Source organism: Ambystoma mexicanum, chromosome 11, assembly GCF_040938575.1.
Source record: "Ambystoma mexicanum isolate Mex_15411 chromosome 11, UKY_AmexF1_1, whole genome shotgun sequence".
NCBI classification, from domain to species: domain Eukaryota; kingdom Metazoa; phylum Chordata; class Amphibia; order Caudata; family Ambystomatidae; genus Ambystoma; species Ambystoma mexicanum.
Window position 1 is genome coordinate 1,024,751,966 of NC_090934.1, and position 20,596 is coordinate 1,024,772,561.

At 49.7% G+C, this 20,596-nt stretch overlaps 1 protein-coding gene across 9 annotated transcripts in view; it reads right to left on the reverse strand.

Moving 5' to 3' along the window:
• The window catches only part of MEGF11 (multiple EGF like domains 11), a 2,301,522-nt gene that overhangs the window by 1,210,162 nt on the left and 1,070,764 nt on the right, over window positions 1-20,596 (reverse strand). The window lies entirely within an intron of this gene.

Below are 20,596 nucleotides of genomic sequence, written 5' to 3' on the forward strand. Positions count from 1 at the left end.
TGCCAGATACTCCAGACCTCCAGATGGCTTCCATCAGCCGAGTCTCACTAGAGGGACCCTCCCGTTCTTCTCCAGCTCAACAGGAGCCAACACAGGGCTCTAGTTTAATTTAAAAATCTGTTTATTAGCTTATATGCAGTATCACATTACAGGAGCAACATCGGATGAACATAGTACCAAGGTACAGATTGAACCTCAACCAAACCAGCAACCAAACAACCTGGGCATCGTACTGACAAATGCAATATTACCAAAAACCCCACGTGTGTGGAGAAGGACTGAGCCTGGCACCCCAAAGGCCCAAAATGGGGACACCATTCAGGGAGGGCGAGCAACCACGTCACCCTCAGTATTCAATAAGGCACTTCAGAAGGGGCACAGCACTCACGACGGTGGCTTGTCATCAGAAGGCCCCCACATGGCTACAAGGAGCGCATTCCAGGCCTCTATATTGGTGGTACATTCCCTAAGGCCTGCCTGCATGGCTCCGTGCCACACTGCAGTCTCAGCAGCGCTACACCGTTGCAAGTCCTTCAGCTATAGTGACAGGCTTGGGCCGCCCGCCATTTTCCAAGCAAGCGCAATTCTCCTCTTTGCAAGCAGACATGCCAAACCCATACGTTTAATTAAGTGTCTTACTTTATGGGGTCTACCATACATTCCCAGCAAACATTCAGCCAGAGTACACTTGAATCTGGATAGGCCAGCTCTTTCAAGCGTTAGTTGAACATAGCCCCAGGGGGCCCACACCTTCGGGCAGCTCCCGAACCAGTTCAGCAGGTCTGCAGGGGCCGGTCCACACCACCCACAGGAAATCTGACAGCACCCTGCTATTAAACCTGGCGGCCCTAGCAGCAGTCATGTACGTGCAATGGAGTACACTGAGCTGTATCAATCGAAATCGCGCATTTCAAGACACGCGCTTATCAAAAGGTCTTCCCACTGCTTATCCTCCAGCGCTAGCCCCAAGTCCAACTCCCAAACTGCTCAAATCTTTAAGCTGCCAGAGCCTGCAACAGACAGGAGGCAACTGTACAGGTGCAATACCGGTTTCCTGGCATCCTCCATATAATACAATAACGCCCGTGTCCGCCCATGTCCTGTATGGCTCCGGCTCTGCTGGCCATCCAGTCCATTTATTCTTGGCCAACTTAGTGGTCCTCAGACATCGCAGGATTGGCCCTCATGAAGCAGTGCTGGAAACCATATCCTCAAAGCCCTTAAAGACCCCTCTTTCATACATATCGCCCCACACAGAAACACCAGCTTCCCTCCACCGCCTACCAATGAAAAGGTCACTACAGGTGTGGCAAACATCATTAACCAGCAGCAAATGAGGAAATTAACAGTACCAAGCTTAAGCAGGTGGACTGTCCTGGCCCATAGCTATGTGAACAAGCAAAGCAAATAAGGCATGATGCCAATGCATTTATCATCAATCCATAACGCTTCCTTCAACATAGCCGGCTTGATGTCCCCTATCATGAGTCTACCATTCAGCGCAGGGTCATCTGCCAGCCAACCCGCCACAAATTTCAGGTGCGCTGCTAGGTAACAGAGTTTGAGCCAAGGGAGCCGTACACCTTTATCCGCATGACTCCGATACAGTGTGGATATCACAATCCTATGGCGGCTCGCCCCCTAAAGGATGTCGCTAATAATAGCCTCAGCCATCCTGAAAATAACTGCCGGGATAAGGAAGAGCACGTTGCCAAAATGATAGAGTAGGCGGGGTAGTCTAATAATTTTTACTATCGCCACGCGCCACGCGCCCCAACATGGATAAAGGCAGCCGAGACCAGAAACCCATGGATCGCTTCACCCTATAGAGAGCCCTAACAGTATTACATAGATGCATCTCTTCCGCCATGTGCATGATAAGAATCCACAAGTATCAGAACTCCCGAGTCTCCCAGAAAAGCCTCAGGTCCAGGAGATCCTGATGGTCAAGCCGACGCAAGTTGGCAAGGGGAAACATACAGGACTTGTCCTCAGAGAACCTAATACCAGAAATGCCTGCAAAATTATCCAAAAAATCCAAGACCAATGGCAAGTTATGTTCTGGTTCACACAAATATAAAAGTACATCAATAGCATAGAGCGAGATCAGGTGCCCTGAGTTCACGGACCACACACCAGACTCACCAAACTCTGTGCCCAGGAATATCATAAGGGGCTCCGGCGTCAGGATCTATCACATCAGAGACAGCGGGCAGCCCTGCCTGATGCCTCGCAGGATCTCCCAAGCGGATGAAACGTATTTACCAATGCGGACCCTGGCCAGCGGACTGGTGTATAGAAGCCACACCGAGCATATGAAACCCTGGTCAAACGCGAATCTGTGAAGCACTGTGTAGATCCACTCCCAATAGGTCAAATGCTTTAATAGCATCAAGCAATTTCACAGCCAATTCTCATCCTGATGGGAGACTCGATCCATAATGTACTGCAGTCTGCGGAGGTTCATGGGGGTATTCCTCCCACGGACAAACCCTGTCTGGTCCTCATGCGAATGACACTCATCTCATTTTCAGGCTACCTTCAGCCACCGTTTCTCCCTCTCTCATCTCTGACTGTCTGTCCGCCATCCAGAGTGGTGTGCCGCCAATGATCTCTGCCTTAATGCCAGTAAGACTGAGATTCTCCTCATTGGCACACCTGCTCCCTCCTTTCCTGTCGCTCTCTGGCCGGCCTCTCTTGGCCCTCTTCCTGCTCCCACCTGTGAGGCTAAAACCCTCAGGGTCATCTTCGACTCCATGCTCTCCTTCTCTCCTCGCATTTCTGACGTCTCTAAGAAGTCACACTACCAGCTGCACCTCCTCAGAGGTATTCTTTCTTTCCTCTCTTTCCCCCAGAGGCTCACTGTCTCCAGAGCTCTGGTTCTCTCTAGGCTGGACTTTTGCAACAGCCTCCTTCTAAATCTGCCTGCTTCTACTCTCCACCCTCTGCAACTCATCCAGAACAGGACTGCGAGACTTGTCCTTGGGCTCAAGCTCAGGGATCGTATCTCTCCAGGACTGAAAGCCCTACACTGGCTTCTAGTGGCTGCGAGGATTAAGTTCAAAACCCTCTGCATTGTCCACCATGCCTCCTGGGGCCTAGGGCCTCAATACCTTCAACTCTCTCTTCCTAAATATCTTCCTTCTCAAGCTATTCGCTCATCCGCCTCCAACTCCCTCAGGGTCAGTCGCTTCTATGAGCAATGAGTTGGTCGTAGATCTCTTTCTTCGGCTGGGGCTTCCTCTGGAACAGCCTCCCTGCCCCCCTGAAATTTGAGGAGAATCATCTCCAGTTCCGGGAGCACCTCAAAACCTTTCTCTTTGCTTCTGCTTTCTCTCCTCCTCTCCCCTGCTGATTTTTCTGGTGAAATTGCAACTGCCATGGTTACCTGGCCACCCTCTGATCTCGGGCCCAGATCCCTCCCATGCCAGTCACACACCTGCACTGCCTTCCTAGCAACCCCTGCACTTGGGGACTGTTTTCTGTATCCCTACAGTCCCACTACCAGCACCTGACTCCTGATGTCTGCACTTACCCTTGCACTTGCCACCAGCTGGCCGTACTTTTACTTATTGTTTATTAATTCTATGTATCCCATGTACTGCACTATCCCATCCCCCCGCACTTTCCCCTTTCCCCCTTCCCATGCCCTTGTGCGATCTGAATGACACCTGGACTAGTAGGATAGTTGTCTCGTCTTTTCCTCTGTTCCCCCTCCCTTGCCTTGTTGCGCCTTGAAACACTAGTGTATAGGCACCTTATAAAAGCCATATCATATCATATCATGTATCAGGGAGCCTATAACGGCTGGGTAAAATGGCCGGTCAGCAGTGCTGTGAGTATCTTAAAGTCTTGGGCCAACATTGATAGAGGCCTGTAAGAATCACATAGCTCGGGGGCCTTCCCAGCTTTGAGCACTGGGATCATCATTGACTCCTGCATGCTGCACGGCAACTGGCTATGGTCAAGCATCTCCTCAAACACCATAAGCAGCCCTGGAGCCAAAATGTCTCAGTACTCCTTATACTACTTTGAGGGAAGCCCATCTCCCCCAGAGGGTCTCCTGGACCTCAGGGATCATGTAACACCCAGGATCTCCTCCACAGTAATGGGCTCATCTAAGGCTTTTACCTGTTCAGCGGTCAGTTAATTTCCACCTGCGAACGCCACGTCTTGGCACACTCGTCCACAACCATGGTTATCGAGTGCCTGGGGGTCTCATTAGTACACAACCATGCCAAAAGGTGCCTCGATTTAATTCCCTCTACATGCATCCTCGAAGTGTAAGTACCATATTCAATAACGCTGAGCCTCTCCCAAGTCATGGTGCACTGTAGCCTCAGGGTCAACAATTCTCCCTCCGTCACTGCATCCAGAGAGCCACCACTTTCGATTACCTGGGTGCGACTTTCAAGGCCCTCAAGCTCCCCTCTAAGGGATTTTCTAATGCCCCCAGCCCTAACAATTATTTTTCCATGTACAACAAATTTGAGTGTCTCCCACACAGTTTCCCATCGTGTCACACATTTTTCTCAAGATATTCCACCAGGGCGGCGCCTATAAGATCTCTGAATCTCTCATCTAGGAGTGCTCCACACCGGCATATGCCACATCGGCACCTGAGAGCAGGCTGTAGCAACAGCCCAGTGAACCCCCAGCGGGGAATGATCAGATATCATACGCCCATAATACATTGCCACCACAAACTCAGAAACATGCTCCCTCCGAAAAAAGATATAATCAATTCTGGTGTGTTGGTGTGGTGCAGAATAAAATGAGTAACAGCGGTCGTCGCCATGGAGGCTCCTCCAAGGACAGGTCGTCCAGCACCACATTGGGAGCTGCCGAAGCAGGCAGTGATCTGGGGTGTGAGGTAGTAGATCTATCCCTTGCAGGGTCATGTATACAATTAAAGACCCCCCACACAAACAATGCACCCCTCATACCCACTATGCTCCCTCCCAATGACCGGAGGAATGAAGCCATTGCATGATTGGGTGAGTAGAAACTTACTATATACACCTCCAAATGCTCGATAAAACCATGCACCATAATGAGCCTACCCTCGTCATCTTTCTCAGTGTCTATGAGCTGGAAGGGAGTAGCAGCTGCAATCCATACCAGACCCCCTGGTGTACCATGAATAAGTGGACCCATAGCCAGTACCACCCAATCTAGCCCCAACCTTCTTTTGTTCTGACAGCAGCCGGTGGCGTTCCTGAAGCAATGCGATAGAGGTGTCTTTCCTGCATACGTGCAATCTAATTGTCTTCTATCTCATATAAGTGTTCAGATCCCCGACATTCCACGTCAGCACCTTAAGCATGGCCATTGAAAACACATGTATCCCACCCCTCGACCGCCCCCCGGCCAACAATCACCCCCCCATCTCTCATGACAGGCAACCAGCCACTACGATCGGCCACAAGCATACAGAGTCCCAAAAACATCCAGCAAGAGCAGCTGGTTCCAGTAAGATGCCCATGAACAAGTAAACAACAACAAAGAGAAACAATTTCAGACAAAACAATAAAGAGGAACAACCAACCCATAGCTGAGCACTAAAGGTGTAAACAAAATAAGAACAACCAAGCTCAGCAGCCAAAAGCCATTTGAGCCTCCCTGATTCCACAGGATGAGGCATTGTCATTGGGATATCAGGCGATAGACACCAGAGGGTGCTTGGTATCATTCGGCAGGTCAGCCGTGGAGTGGCCTGGTAGTACACACAATGCGCGGCAGAACGGAGCCCTGCTACAAATATGTCCACCCTTATCAGTGGTGTTCAGCACAGTGCCCTCATGGCTAAACCTCTCTGGGCTAAGGGCCCTGTCCAAGTCAGTCTTACTCACTCGCCCTAACATTTTCCTGCATGCCGTTGTGGTCCATTCAGGATGTTGCTTCCTCTGGCGTGTCAAAGAAAAGTGCCTTCCCCTTGTAGAACACCTTCAGTTTGGCCAGGTAAATGAGCGTATATTTGAGGCCCAGTTTGCGGGGCCTCTCCTTGGTCGGAACAAACATGTTTCTTCTCCGCTGCATCAGGGGCACATAATCCGGGAAAGTCGAAGGTTTTGCGTTGCCATCCTCTATAATGCCACCCTCCATGGAGTGTTGCAATATCACCTCCCTGTCCCTGAAATTAAGGACCCTAGCAATAATGGCTCTCAGGCTGGCTCCCGGCCGCAGCATCCTCTGCAGGGTGCAGAGCGCCCTCTCAACAGTAAAGCCTTGGGAAAGCTTGTCCGGGCCCATCTCCTGCAGGATCAGATTCTCAATTTATGTAGTCGGATCCGTTCCCTCCTCACCTTCTCGCAGGCCGAAGATACAAACATTATTCCACCTCTAGCTTCCCTCTGAATCTTCTGCATGTAATTCCAAGTCGGCATGCCTGGCCTCCCAGTCATGTACTCTGGACACCGGGGCAGAGGTGGCAGCCACAGTGTCATTCAGAAGCGACTCCAAAGCAGTCACCCTTTCAGCCAAAGAGCGGATGTCGTGCCTCAGCAGGTTTATATCAATCTTAACCTCCTACAGTTTCCCCTCTGGCGAAGTCCAGGAGGCAGTGATGACAGCAAGGATCTTATCCTCATACCTCACCTCCTAGATGACTGAACCCAGCACCCCCACCGCCTCACATAGCACCCTGGTGTCCTGCTGTTTTCCTTCACAGCAAATGAGTCCATGATGGTGCCTTTATTCCCCCCTTCTCTTTATTGGCTGGCATGTCTGGGAGCACTCATTGGGCACACACCTCAGCACACTACACCAGGATCAGTGTGCTTTCAATCTCAAAATCACGGGTGTACCCACATTAGGAGCACCAAGTCGGCTAGCCACCCCAGCGATCTGCCCCATGGCCAGGGGTCTCACCCGTTGCAGTGTGTGGGGCGTTAGATCATACAGCGAGATAACAGTCCCAGATGAGGCCAAGGGCTGAGGCCTGTGGGACCACCATCCACCAGTATCACGCAACAGGGCCCAGCAGCACTGCCACCACTGCACAATCCCCCGAGCAAAATGAGAGTTACAGCGCAGGGGTCCTTTAGCTCACTGCATCCACCCTTGTTAACTTAGTATAACATGGTCCAGTGTCAATAGCATAGCGCTAGACCATGGGGACGGCCAAGGGTCACCCAGCAATCCCTTGTATCTCCCATTGTGTCTGGCCACAGGCAAATGTCCCTGAAGCACGTTGTGTGCTTCGGCAAGGAAGAATATATCTCTCCAGTGCAGCATCACCCGTGCACTGCAGCAGGCCAGCCACAGTGCGCCAAGCCTTCCCAGATGATCAGTTAGCCTGCAGGATCTAGGCCCGCCGTGCAGCCAATGCGGTCTCTGCTGCTGCCTCCTCCTGCTCTCTTCAGCAGACGGCAGGCACCGATGCGCCGAGCCTTCTGCGGTCATAATAGAAGGTCTGTGGCTCTGTCCATGTCCCACAGTGCAGGCAGGACTGTCCAACAGGTCACCACCGCAGAAGGTACAGTCTCCGAGACCCCGGGAGCAAAGTTAAGAGGAGCGCGGACCGCTCTCCCCGGCCACACAGTTACTCAACCAAAGGCAAGGGGTGCATGCAGCTCCCTCGTGCCCGCCATCTTAGCTGCACCAGGGTTGGCCGGGCCGCCCACGCCACAACAGCAAACACAGGGCTCCAAAGTAATCAAACGGCAAACTATGACAGGGAACCCCGGCCACAGCACATCCGCTACTAGGTCCACCCAACATTGGATCTCATTCACGGAGCTCACTGCAAGCACAACCTTACTGCATGGTACCTGGTCATGCCTCAACCCTGTTTCAAAAGGCAGGCATCTGCATGTGGGTCACGGCTTCAGACTGAATCAAGAGCTGGGGGTACATGACCACAATAGTTTGACTTAAAGCTAGAAAATGGGGTAAAGACCAGGGCTTCAAAGCAAGACTGCTAGAGGCTCATTAAATGACCCACTCATCTCAAAAAAGAAAATTGCCAGCTCCCAGTCCAAGTCCAGGGTCCCCACATTTCTCCACTGCAGGAGGCCAAGGATGAGGGCAGATTCACGCACCTTCTTCTTGAAGATGGTGAGGTCTGTCAGTACTTGAAACCCAGAGCCGGCTAAAAGGAGATTCTCCCAGAATGCACCTCTTTGTCCTGTACCAGACACGACATCCGCACCCTTATTTCCAGATTATGCTAATGCACTAGCTGCCAGTGGGCAGGGTTTGGCGGTGCACACAGGGATAGCAAAGGTTTAATGGTCAGCTTGGCAAAGATCTAAATAAAAGTAGGCGTGCGTCTCACTACTGCTGGGGTAGACCTCCAACATCCCTTCCATTGACTCTTTAGCTGGTGCAAACGCTCCCTTCTACCCTTGTTGGGCTAGCGTTCCCCTCTTACCCGCTTGCTTGCTGAGCCACCTGCAGTGGCAACTATATCCCATACAGAAGCCCCAGCCATTGGGGGGTCCTCATCTAAAGTACTATGTCCAGCTATGGGGGGTCCTCATCTGAACTATTAAGCCTAGTTCGGGAGCACTGTGCTTAGTTGTGGGAGCAAGATCCAGAGTATTATTCCTACTTCCGGAGATTAGAGAAAGCTCAGAGAAGAACAGCCACAGTGTTGCTTGGTGCTAACCCTATGAGGAGAGGCTTGTGGATCTAAGGAGGAACACACTAGAGGAAAGCGTGCAGAGGCGTGACCAGGATACTAAGATGCCGACAGGATTACAGCACATCATCAGAATTGAAGGGGGCCTCAAATAAAGCAACCCCCTCTCCACCCCCAGAAAATACGACTTTACAGAACCTGGGGAATGATGCAGTAGAAGCCTGACCCTTGGATAGAAACAAAAACTATTATTACAAGTTTTGAGACAAAGACAAGAAGAGGCCTCATTACGAGTCCGGCGGTAGCCGTGCTGGAAAAAACGGCGGGCTGCCGCCAGACCCGAAATGCCATTCCGCCTCTGTGATTGTCGGAATCACCAGAGATTATACAACCCTGGTGACCCGGTAATTCTGGAGGCGGAATTCCGTAAATCCCCAATCCCATGGAATCCAATAGGACTCCATGGGGATGGGGACAATGGAAACACTGGTTCCGTCTATGACGGAGGCAGTGTTTCCATTTCCATCTGCAGGTGGGTGGGGTCACTCCCGCCAGGTCAGACCTGGCGGGAGCGACACCTCCCGCCGGCAGTACTCGGAATCAGCCGGTCCGGAAACAACGGTGACGGCGGATTTACCGCCACTGTTGTTTCCGGACCGGCAGGGTCGTAATGAGGCCCAATGACACTGAGCAAGCAAGGGTACAGCCGGGGACCACGCAGGCTGGCTAACGTGCGGCACAACACCCTCCCTGAACTCAGACCCCCTACCGACCCCCTACCTACAGTCCCCATACAGTCAGACCCCCTACCGCTCAGCCCCGAGTTGTTCCACGTGCCTGCTACAAGCCTCCCTTTACTGGTGTCACTTTCCCTTAAATCCGTATGAGCAATGTAGGCTTTATCTTGTGAATTGTATTTTTGAGAATTACAATTCTAATGTCAATTGTACTGTATCGTCCTTGAAAAGGGCTGGGGGTGGAGGGGTTCAATAGACGCTGTTTTCTCAAACTGATACGAATACTGATCTTCAACGAGCATTTTCTAAAAATGGTGTCTTGGCAGAGGAAAGTGAAAGGAGCCCCATTGGTCACGCTTCCATTCTTCCAAGGGGATAACATGCGGGCTAATTGACAGTCTATTAACCTTCTGCAGATAAAACGATGATGAGTTCTCAACCTTCCGTTCTACCGAGGCGGATACAATAAATACCAATTGCCAGCCAGACTTTCATGCTTCGAAGGCTGATAAAATGAGGTCCAGTGATCAGCCTGGGAAGATAAAACGGGAGCAATTACTGGCATTTTAGCCGGCGTATGACAGAATTAGAGCCAGTTGCTCCTGCAGGACAAACTCAACATGGAGGCCCCGAGCAGCCCAAGTGGTGGGCTTTTTAAGAGTGTGCCGCTTTGTCCAGTGTTTTTCACAGTCACAGGCAGGTTTTTTCAGGACAAACACTTCATATTGCCACTACTTGAATTTTAACAAGCAAGGTAAAGCAAATAGGTTTTGCTTTTCTACAATAAAAAAAACCTCTATTTGATAGGAGGGTGAGGAGGGCAGGCAGCGGGAAGGAACGTGGGAAAAAGCAATGGAATATAGAAGATGGGGGGTACTGTGAGGAATTCGACCGTCCGCACAGTGAGTGTGCTCTCGCCTAGGCTTTTTGGAAATGTTTAATTTTAAAAGAAATTGAATGAAGGTAGATGAACCTCTGGAAAATGTGTGGGGCTAAACTGCACACATTTTCCTATGCTCACCGCACGACATACCCATAGGCCATGTACTCTGGGTGGTCACAGCCTACAGACGCAGTCCTCCCTGTCATATTTAGTTGGGATCTGACAGGTGGAGTACACTCTGCATCTCCATGGCCTAATTAACTATCAAAGGCGGATCCGCCCTGTCCATTTGTTTATCTTCTGCAGATGGTGGCATCAATTAACATAATTAGCATACTAATAGAATATGCTCCAAACCTGCTTTAATAATCAAGACTCTGAATACTTTCAAATAATCTAATTTATACAATCAACATTATAAATTGTTTCTATGTTGTTTTATTGTGTTTTTCTATTTAAACATGTAATGTTTTTGCTTATTTTTCAACATTTCTTTTTTACACTTTTTGTTGTTAAATCACTTGTACTAAACCTTTTTTTATAAAAAAAAGTCGTTTATATATTTTTTGTTAGTATGAAATAAATAAAATGCAAAGACTTTCTTTTCTCCTTTCTTCTTTTGCGGCTGACTACTTTAACTACAAAGGTATTAAAAACAATTGAGATATCTAACGATACTCAATACAAAAATGAATTGAATTTATTTCACTATTTGGGCAAAATAATAATTTCACTAGCGGTCTTTTGGAAACCCAATATATGTATATTATAGAACCACACCAAAAGCTGCATCACCGGGGGTATAACCCTTCTTTGTTACCATGTGGGGCCTGGCTGCAGGACTAACAAAGGAGACAGGAAAACCCCAACAAACTTTGATATGTATCTGTGTCAATCTGAAGCCAGCTTCCTTGTCTTAGTAACAAGGGCAGTGAACTATCATGTCTGGGACAGCTGTTTTCAGTAGTCTTCCCCACAGGGGGCACCCATTCTGAAGGTACACTATGTGAATTGATGGAGACAGAAAGTTTGCTCTTGTCACAGACCTGCTGCTTTAATGAGGAACCAGAGAGAGCTCAATGAACCAGAGAGACCCTTGGAAGATGGGTGGGACTTAGTATTACATGTTTTCACCCCTTTACCTTTTCTGTTGCAAAGCACTCTGGTTATGACCCCACACATACAGGAGATTGTTGGTGGGGACCCATGATTGGTTCATTAAGGTAGTCTTAGCCTACACCAATCAAGGTGTCCCATTTGGCTTTAAAAAGGGGGTGAGCCGCTTTTTTGGACAACAGGGTTTATACATTGTTTGAGTTTCCAATCTGTTCATATGCCTTCTGGTGTACTAGAGGTGTGGGGCTGATTGATGGTTTAGAAACCGATATTCATACCTGGACCACTGGTGCCCCAAAAGTCGATTTGTCACAGGCACTGAGAAGGGTAAAGGGGTAGGGGCACAGATAAAGTGGCGGGCTTGAGAGATCAAAGAAGAAAGGGGCACAGAGAGAATGTAGATCTAGGAGGAAGGTACGCCAAACAGAAGGGGAACAAAAAAGGATGGGCACAGAGAGAAAGAGCACAGGGGAGAGCCACTAGGTAATTGGGTACAGGGAAAGTATCACAGTGGGCAAAGTCACAGAGAGGAGTTGCATGGGGATAGAAAGTGGAGAAGGAGAGAAGCAGCATAGAAGGGAATGGGGCACACAGAGGGAAGGGGCACAAAGAGGGAACAAGAGATGGTGCACAGGGGGAAAGAGGAACATGCACCGCCATCATACAACCACCCGCATGCAACGTTGAATGCATGAGGGTCTCCTCATGGGCCCCCAGCCTTCGCTTAAGCCATAGGCCATTCTGCTTCTCCTTTTTGTCTTTGGGGTTAGCATGTTGCTCATCTGGCTAACCAACCGGCACTTATAATGCTACCTAAATGCTGCCTCCCCCTACTCTCCTTGTAGCCGTGACTGTACACTTTATATTGGTGGGCTCTGGGGAACAAAGCAAAGCAGAAGAGACCCCTTTTCTCTTCACATTGGTTTGGGCATAAAAATGGCGTCTCTTCCCTCTGACGGTCTTCTGCAGTCTGTCTCTTTCTCATTGTGCACACTGTTCAATGATGTATCACCCTTAGGAAGAGTTTTGCCTTAGCTCTCATTGGGGACTATACTAATGGCACCCAGCCTTCCAAGTCCTTAGATCTGCATTACACTTGGGCGAGTTGGAAATGCCACTTCTTTTCCCATGGCTCTATGCAGATCCCAAGCTCCTTTCATATTCAACCTACTCATTTTTTATAAGCCACCCCTCCCATTAGGAAGCTCCCAGGGGCATTTCAGTTTGGCGGTCTGTGCCATTATTCTAGTATTCTCCATTCGACCAGTTTAGGTCCCGCCAAATTACAGCTCTCCTGGGTCGATATGTGCCCTCTCAGAGCCTGCTCTATTTTCCCAACGTTATCTGGCCTCATCGTGCTGCCATTTGTTAATCCAACTGTGCAATTCCAGTGGGTGGAGGTGGTTGGAAAGGGCTGATATGTATGCAGATTATTCCCAGGGGAGCAACCACCTAAGATTGGCCCAGTCACCACAGTCTCAGGAGGATAGCTCAGGAGCAACGTGCTCGCCTTGGAAGAAAGACGACACAGAGCAAAGCAGGTTCGATCCCTGAATCCGTGCTTATAAACCTCTGGGTATTAAGCGCGTTATAAATAACCTGTCATATCAATGCTCCAGGAACCCCATTGGTTTGCTGGAAAGGCTCAATGGCTGCTCAGGTAACCTAAATACCGAAGGGCAACCCAACATGGGGAGTGTTTTCAGGCTCACCCAGTTTTCCCTTCTATAGAATGAGCCCTTTGTGGCCAAGGGCCCTCCAATGCAGACCTTGTTGTGCACCAGGGCTTACATTGCTGCACAGCAGTCTCACAAAGACTCCATCCATGCTCTTAACCCTCGCTGCTCAGATGTGGCCTTCCTGTGGCATGAAACATTATACAAGTAACAAGAGTGTGTAGCCCCTGTTTTCCAGCCCTGGTACGGATAAGGACCTCCCTTACCCCAGATCAGGAACTGTCCCGCTGGGAAACACCACCCCCGCCCCCTAGACCCGCTGGATAGGGAGGGACACTGCACCTGTACATAAAATTGCTGTTAACAGGAGAGGAATTCTTACCTCACTAATGGACACAGACACCAGAGTGGATTTCATAGGGGTCCCAGTGAGGAACCCTCTACTCATAAAAACACGTATTCTTTTGAAACTACCTTTCCTTTCCTCTTCCTAACATACCCCTGACGTGAGTGATGACTCAATGGGAATCTGCTACGCCAGATCACTCTTCCTTGGGGGGCTGTCAGGGACCTATAAGGTGATTCTGACACAAAAGACCCCTTCCCTAACTTCAGGTACCACCCGCATGGAGTATGAGGCCAGGAATGTCCTCTGTGGGTGGTCCCATCTCGCTAGGCAGCCACAGGCAGGCCGCCATGTCTTCCCGCTACATCACGCCAGGGCACCTCCCCTCTACCCCTTACATCTATTTAACATCTCTAATATATTACACCTACTTAACATACACCCTGCTTAACATTTCTTCTACATAGTTCCCCACTCTATTATCCCCTAGTTAACATCCTACTAAACATGTATTACTTAAATATAGACCTGCATATACACACTGACATGCCCCATATATACAAGACATAATACACTTTGCCACAAAAGGGGTAACTGCTGCCGTCACTCAACCCTTCACAGTACCTTCCAGGCCGTCTCTGGTGGCTGCTCGCTATGCAGGCGGGTTTTAGGCCTCACTGATACAATTGGAGCCTGGTCCCCTCAGCTGTTCCTTCTTCAGGGTGGCCCCTTCCAACACGTGGGGCCATCCATGATAAGCACTCTGCTTGCTCTCTTTTCACAGTTCTTGGATGAGCCCCTACACGTGCGGGGCTCACCCATGCCAACCACCATGCCTGATGCTTTTTTTTTTATCTTCACGGTAGGCCCCATAAGCTGTGGGGGCCCACCAGCAATCACTGCCATACCGGCGGTCACCTTTTGACTCTTCTGGGCAGACCCATTGGCTTGGGGACTGCTCGCATCACCAACATGCGCAGGAACCATTTTAACTTCAGGCGGCCTCCCCCGTGCCGTGGGACACTGCTGCACCCAATGCCACACCACAGCACCATTTTAACTTCAGGCGGTGTCCATATGGCAACAAAGATGCTGCCAAAACTCACTGCCGCGTGTCTGTGGCTCTTCTTGGCCGTTCCCCCTATGCAATGCATCGTGAGATGCAGGTGTCGATGGCGGAGCTCCACCCCAGGCTGCTGCATCACGTTCACCCAGACTGCCCGACAGAGCAAGTCCAGGACTTTCTACCCCCTGCTCTTCACCCAACTGCTCGACAGAGCAAGTCCAGGACTTTCTACCCCCTGCTCTTCACCCAACTGCCCGAAAGAGCATGTCCAGGACTTTCTACCCCTTGCTCTTCATCCAACTGGCCGGCGAGCAAGTCCAGGACTTTCTACCCCTTGCTCTGCATCCAACTGGCCGTCGAGCAAGTCCAGGACTTTCTGCCCCCTGCTCTTCATCCAACTGCCCGGCAGAGCAAGTCCAGGACTTTCTACCCCCTGCTCTGCATCCAACTGGCCGGCGAGCAAGTCCAGGACTTTTTCTTTACTGCTGTGCCCTCTGGGGCGGGGCGGAGCGGACTCACCGCTCTTCCCCTCCCGGGCCACCGCCCACCTTGCATGGCCCGGGAGGACTTTCAGGCGGGCCTGCCTCGCTGGCCAGAAGGCGGGTTGACTGGGGGTGAGGGGCACGGCTGGGCAGCCTAGTTCAGGCCGCCCCCTCATGTGGTCCAGACTGAACTGTTCTTTTCTTCGGGCCGGGCAGGGGAGTATTATTTCATTGTTTTTTTTGTTTTTTTCTTTTCTTAACATTTCATCCAGCCACATGGTCGGTTGGATGGTTTAATCCACAACAAAACACATAAAGCACACACACACATAAAAGGAAAAGTACTTTTATTAACCCTGCTGTCTGCGTTGATTCCTAGGTTTTCCCTTTGGGGACAAGCATGTAGCCCATACTAGCCATGGGCTACATTATCATAAACGTATGTGACGACAGTCATGTAACTCATGCAGTCCACTGTGCAGGAAACCAGCCCTCTGCAGACAAGGGTACAGCACTGTGAAGTCATACCAATGACCAATGACCGCCTCAGAATAGCCATACACTAATGTTGCATACTCCACCTTTTAGGTTAGCACAGCATCCTAATAAAAGTTGAATAAGTCCCGTGACAAAAATTCGGTTCTAATGCCTGCAGTCACTAATTCAGAGACATGACCAAACACACAGCACCAACAAATAAGAACTGTTAAAGGTAATGTTATAGTACTAGTCATGTCTGCCAATGCCAAAGCCATTGTTATTTTCTTGCTATGTAATTTACATCTATTATGTACTGTTTAGATTAGATCTACCAAATTCCCAGACAACCGAAAGCGCTTTGAGGAAATAACATTGACAGCAAGGCACTATACAAATATCACATAATCTATAATGTAGTCATATAGATAGACGGGTCACAGGGCCAGGTGTGGCTCACATGGCAAAATATTGCCATTGCATATTAAGAGGGGTTTTGTAGAACCACCTGTTGCCCAAGCACTGCTATCATATACCTCAGCAGGGCTCATACCATGCCCCAGCAGCCATAAGCCATGGTGAAGCATCATAGTACCCTGTACCGCCACAGCATATCCCCAAGAAATGCCTTATGCCCTGCTGCAGATATCATGTCCTTCCCATGTCCCTACTTGGGCACGCCTCGCTGTGATTTCACGCACGGTCAACAGAAAACTACCAACCGAGAGGTGCCCACACTGGAGTGTGTGCATGCGCACACGTGCCTACACACACACACACACATGGCGCCACGTGTCTTCAGCAGACAGCAAGTGGGAGCAAAACCACTACAGGGGCAGGTATGGTCCCAGAAGAGAGTGGGTGATGTCGCCACCACAGATGCCAAGCTCACCCATGCCTTTTCTGGAGTGGATTAGCAGCACCGTGACTTCTCCAGGCTAGACAGTCCGGCCGTACAGTGTAACCCTCACTGTGAAACTCTTTACAATGAAACTCTCATTACCAGATAAGACATATAGCATGATCTGATATGACATGTAAATCGGCCTGAATATCACTCTATCTGCCTCACACACTCCTGAAATTCATCCTACTCGAATAGCACAAGGGCCATTTTCTACACCTTGAAGCAACATTGGAAGGAACATCTAACTCTTTTCACCTGAAGATATGCATATATGAAGATTCATAACCTCGATAATTCCATTGCATTATTTACTCGCGTACAGCCAACTAGCAGTTCCTGGTTCGCCCGGCTGCCCTATGCTCACTCTTTTTTCATTTCTGCAACTAAGTACGTTTGTAACAGCGCCACGATGCCCAAGGGCTGCCTTGTGAGCTTTATGCATGTAAAAATAAATAAAATAAAAAGAATGCACCATCTTCACAAGAATAAAGGACACATTTCAAATAGTTCTCCTTACAGCCAACACGTGAAGACTCCTGTGACATGTAATGTTTCGAGAAGCGGCGTATGCACAGTCCAGAAAATAACACTCAACACGTTCCAGGTTTAGACCATCCCAATGGCCACTGTAGCAATGGTTTGACTTCATGGAAGCCTGCAGTGACTGGGGTGGGCAGGATACTGACGTTCACTCCAATACAGCGCTCCCCTGTTTTCTATCTAGGATTGCAATGTATAAATAACCTACACCCATCCATCCATCCACACATCTAGTGGCAGCAGTGCAGCACTGCAAGCCAAAACTAAGCCAAGAGTCCAGGGCCCATTTAGTGGCAGCAGTGCAGCACTGCAAGCCAAAACTAAGCCAAGAGGGCAGGGCCCATCTAGTGGCAACAGTGCAGCACTGCAAGCCAAAACTAAGCCAAGAGTCCAGGGCCCATCTAGTGGCAGCAGTGCAGCACTGTAAGCCAAAACTAAGCCAAGAGGGCAGGGCCCATCTAGTGGCAACAGTGCAGCACTGCAAGCCAAAACTAAGCCAAGAGGGCAAGGCCCATCTAGTGGCAGCAGTGCAGCACTGCAAGAGGGCAGGGCCCATCTAGTGGCAGCAGTGCAGCACTGCAAGCCAAAACTAAGCCAAGAGTCCAGGGCCCATCTAGTGGCAGCAGTGCAGCACTGCAAGCCAAAACTAAGCCAAGAGTCCAGGGCCCATCTAGTGGCAGCAGTGCAGCACTGCAAGCCAAAACTAAGCCAAGAGTCCAGGGCCCATCTAGTGGCAGCAGTGCAGCACTACAAGCCAAAACTAAGCCAAGAGTCCAGGGCCCATCTAGTGGCAGCAGTGCAGCACTGCAAGCCAAAAGCCAAAACTAAGCCAAGAGTCCAGGGCCCATCTAGTGGCAGCAGTGCAGCACTGCAAGCCAAAACTAAGCCAAGAGTCCACCAAGAGGGCAGGGCCCATCTAGTGGCAACAGTGCAGCACTGCAAGCCAAAACTAAGCCAAGAGTCCAGGGCCCATCTAGTGGCAGCAGTGCAGCACTGCAAGCCAAAACTAAGCCAAGAGTCCAGGGCCCATCTAGTGGCAACAGTGCAGCACTGCAAGCCAAAACTAAGCCAAGTGTCCAGGGCCCATCTAGTGGCAGCAGTGCAGCACTGCAAGCCAAAACTAAGCCAAGAGTCCAGGGCCCATTTAGTGGCAACAGTGCAGCACTGCAAGCCAAGTCCAGGGCCCATCTAGTGGCAGCAGTGCAGCACTGCAAGCCAAAACTAAGCCAAGAGTCCAGGGCCCATCTAGTGGCAGCAGTGCAGCACTGCAAGCCAAAACTAAGCCAGGAGTGCAGGGCCCATCTCCACATTTAAGATTTCCAAACTGATTAGGAAGAGACAACCGGAAATGGTCCAGGATTTCCATTGTCAGCCGCTGAAATAAGGTTCTGGAATTTTAAAACTGCCCTTTCAACTTAAGCAGAATGCGGGATCCTGTCCAGACCACTTTATCTTCATGTGCCCAAAGTTCCCGTTCTGGAGAAGTATTTCGTTTTATTATTTATTAGTATGGCACATCCTGGGCCCTTACCCAAGAGCAAAGCAGGGCCGAGCCTGTGCATATCGGGAAAAGAATTTGCGTACAATGATGTCTACTTGGGCCATGGGGGAGGGGAGGGTGTCATGCCTGAGCGCCAGAGATGTGCTGCAATCCTGGTGCTGCATTCTTGTTGCTGCATTTAGTGCAAGCCAATCCAGCGGTGAAAGCTCGGGGCATGAAGAGCTAGTGCGCTGCAGGATTCCTGCCTGCAAAGTTCTGATGTAGTCTGCACCCTTGAGTGCTGAAGCCCTGCCTGTGTGAGAGGTTCAGGGCATTGTTGTGGAGCTGGCGGAGACCTTTCTTGGTTGGTATGGGTGTGATGTCTGGGCTCAGGAAAAGGTCCATGTTCCACGACGAGCCTGACCCAGAAGCGGAAATGGGCAGAATTTGAGAATTGCTGAGAATTCAGTCCCTCAAGTCTATCTGTCAGGCCCACTCAGCCAGAGTATGGTCTAGATGCGCGGCTAGGCTGGAAGAGTTGTTGCCCAAGAACAATGTGAAGTGAGGCGTGGGCATTCACTTCAAACTGGCATCACTCCGTTCATTTTCCATGTTTAGTAATGACCGACAGGCTGGACACCTTGAGCTTCTGTCCCGAGTATCAACAGAAAAACCATGTGATTCCATTGGCCAATCAGAAGTAATACCCTTTTTCTCAATCTCAAAATGGTCCCTTCGCAAATAATGTGACTTTTTGTCCAACAATTAAACATCAACTTCCCAAATTAAATCAGGATATAGGGATTTTCAACAGATGCAGAGTGATGCAAATAAAATGACAATACCAGTGCAAGGTCAAGCAGCTTCTCAAATCTAATCGAAGTTTATAAACACCAATATCCGCTGCTTGAAAGATAGATTGCTTTTATTGTTATATTACATCACTGTAAGGAACCATATGGTAATGACACTAAGAACTCTGGGTTTAATTTCGTGTTTTCCAGTATAAGTAGTGCTAATACCGCCAAACGGGATTACCGTTACCGCTGGTTGCAATGGAGGCATCTCCAACGCGTTATGAGTTTCCATCATTCCTCATTCTGAGGTTCCATTGGACTTCTTTGGGGAATGGAGGCCTTACCGCCCGTGGTAGTCCCCCTGGCCCCATCACTACTATTTATTTGGAAGTAATATCACCTTGTACATGCAGTGCAGATCGTTTTTCAGGTTGTGGTTTGCAAACCCATAATAAGGCGGACTGAAAAAACCGGCGGTAATACTGTTACCACCGGTTTTATTTTTCTCCAGCTACAGCTGGACTGGCAATGCGCCCCTCTGTGGCCCACGATCACACGAAGGAAAGAGAAACACTTCTCTAAAGTCACTTTTCTGGCTTAGTTGCTTTTCTTTTCCCTGCATTAAGCTGGAATGCTGCTAAATGCAGGTTCAGAAATTGCACGGCCGAGCTGAAGAGAAATGCGTTAGCCAGTGGCAAGGACACAGCGCCCCTGAGAATTATTTATTTTTCGCTACAGATGGCACATGCCAGGCACTCAGACCACTCTGCAGGGCATCATTTGAATATAAAGAGGTAATAGTTCGGTATGTTTATGTCTTACAATTTTAACACACTTTGAAGCAAGTCTGGCGCAGGCGGGCACATTGGAGGGGATTGGGGGATCGGAAATATCGATTATCCGGGCGCGGTGGGGGGGTTGGGGGGGGGGCGGTTGAGTCGTTAAGGTGCTCATGTCAGAGCAGAAGGTGCGAGAATTCAACAAGGAGCAAAGTTGGAAGCAATCACAACTCGCCCCACCTTCCTTGCAGGCGCAGCGGGCGTCCCGGGCACCCAGGATAAGAAAGACACACTCGGCAGCCTCACTTCACAAGTTGGCAAAGAGGAGCCGAGATATACACACAAAATACAATCTTTTTTCAACAGCTCCCAGGAAGAGCAAATGGTTTCCAAACACACATGTATGATAATAGAAGAACGGATGACAGCTGTCAGAAATAACAGCGAGGAGTGAAACGCGAAGAGATGATCCTTTAGACAGAGGTGAACATCACCACACAATTCAACGGCACTGCCTGCCTGACGCAGGAGGTAATCTTCATTTCTCCTAGTCTTACTCTTTCTCGTCACCGTACTTACGCCCGCCTCGCCCTCTGAAAATGGCCACAGCCCCAATACTCGCTGGAAATTACATTGGAGGATTATGGCCTACTACTTCCTATAGTGGGGGTGGGGCTAAAAACGGTTTCAACCCATCACCAGGCGGGCCAGTGCAAATGAAAGGAC